The sequence below is a fragment of the Gambusia affinis genome, linkage group LG11 (assembly GCF_019740435.1).
Source record: "Gambusia affinis linkage group LG11, SWU_Gaff_1.0, whole genome shotgun sequence".
NCBI lineage: Eukaryota > Metazoa > Chordata > Actinopteri > Cyprinodontiformes > Poeciliidae > Gambusia > Gambusia affinis.
Window position 1 is genome coordinate 6,316,442 of NC_057878.1, and position 2,422 is coordinate 6,318,863.

Sequence of the window (2,422 nt, forward strand, 5' to 3'; positions counted from 1 at the left end):
CATGCGGCACTTTAGAAACAGGAATCAAAGAGCTTTTGTCTTTATATGGCAATGTGCGCGGGCTTCGAGTTCAGGTGACCTCCGCAGTCGGTTTCGTGGGGCTCTGGTGACAACATGTCACTGCTGGTACATGTTGTGCAAAAAAAACAAAAACGTCTAGGCATGTCACAATAAATCAGTGAATCGTTTGATGAATGAAAATGAAGTCGATAATTTCCATTTGCACGACTTATCGTTTTTTTTCTACCAAAAACTGGATGATAAAAGTTGTCATTCTGGTGCTTTGGTCTCAATTTGAATTGTCAATTTGAAGGACAATTTTGTTTCCAGAGACTCCATAATTCATTTTATTTGTTGTTCCTATTTTATTTTGGATATTTGCAAAATTTTCCAGTGTTACGTTTTCATTAGAATTTACAAATTTTTGATCTTTGAGAATGTGTTCTTGCATTACTATGCCTTTACCTTTTACTACTTGAAAATGGTCTCAAAACAACTTTAATATTGTGTATTGCGATAACCTCTGATACGATTTATTGTCCAGCAAAACTCATCATGACAGGATGAGTCATATGAAGGTGCAGTATTTCTTGCCTGTCATTTCAGAAAGGGAAATGGTTGTTTTATTGAGATTCATAACACACAGAGTAAAACAGGTCAAGCTTTAGATCAATGAAAAATGTCAGCCTTCTGAAACGTTAGCACATTTCTCTGAGTGCAGCCTTCCTTTTGCAGGACTTGCTGCATCAATGCAGTGTGGAGGGGACCAGGCGTAATGGAGGTCAATTATAGTGAATTTTGGGTTTTCATTATCTGCAAGTCATAATCATCAGAATTACAAGAAATGCTTGGAATAAATCATTCTGCATCATTTCCATTACAAATGTGCACAAGACTTTGTCAATGTTTCATCTAAGTCTCAATTCCAGGGTTTACATTGAATAAGAAATGCAATTGAAATCACATTTTAACAAGTTATTCAAAAACATGGCACAAAATCATCCTCCAATACTGCATTTGCATACAATTTATTATTTTTTTTTTTTTGAGAAATACTAGTATTTTCTTTCCCTGATGCCAGTTGGGTTTGGCATCAGGGACATTTTATTTCAGTTCCATGGAAATAAAATGTTGTCCCGTCTAAACAGATGGCATCTGTGCACAAATCTGAAAAAGTAACGGTGTGAATTACATTTTGATTCTAAAACAAACAAACAGAAAAGAAAACAGTAAACAGAAACAAAGAACGGTTAGATGAAACTGTAGATGGATTACGAAAAACAGGGCGGATCTAGGGGAGGAGGTGTGAGTTTGTGTCATCAAATGGTGAATAGATGAATAAAGACATGATTGTAACCATGGGAACAAAAAGGTTAAAAAACTGCCAGTGATTTTTTTTATTTTTTTTGGTCAGAAAAGCCAAATAGGTATTTATGATACAGAAAAGTGTGTTACATTTCTAGCAGCAAATTAGTACCAGTTTGTCTCGAGACACTTTGTGAAAACCTGCTATGAAAAACAAAGTCGTACAGTAGGAAAATGTAGTGCCAATAAACCAGTGAAGTTTTCCATGGTAATTATATGTGAATATTGGCATCATGTCTGCTGCTGACATCTGGTTCCTTCAGAATTTCTCCCAGATTCTCCCTGCTGTTGGGCCACAACCTCTTATTCCCATTTTTATGTTTGTTCAAGTCTTTGAATAAAACTTAAACAAAACTAGAAAATACAAAATCTTACCAAGTATTTTTGGCCTAGTTTCTGCTGCAAATATATTGGTACATGTGAAATAAGAAAAATGTAACTTACAAGTAACTTTTTGGGAAAATATAGGAGCTTGTTTAAAGTTAATGCTTTCTTAATATTGATGGAAACAGTTCTAGTTCCAAGTTTGGCAAGATATAATATGTAATCCTTGGAGTTTCAGGTGGTGTTGGTGCTAATTTACATTCACTTCACCTATGTGGTCATATGCACCTGCTCCAACATCTTATGGAGTAGGTCAGAGGCCTCTTCAGATGGGTTGCAAAACTGACTGCTACTGGAGATCCTTCTTGGCTACAGCATCCACAACCACTCTTAAAGACACGTTGATGATATGAATAGCTACATTTAATGTCTCTCTGGCTGTTTTTAATGACGTCATAAGCTCAGCTCACTCTGATAGGCCACTTCCTGGATGATCCACCAGTTCACGTTAAGAAATGCACCAAGGATGGAGGTTCCCTTTTTCGTCACATAATTTCTAGATTGCGTTGCTTTCAATGCGGTTGCTAAGTGTGATTTTTTCTTTCTTTCAATCTTTTGCTTCTGAATTAATTAAATGTGGTGACGTATATAAAAACTGTTAAACACACACTCGTGAACCACGGCTTGCTTCCCTCGGAGGGCAGAAGTAGTCTATCACATGTTGATGACGTGT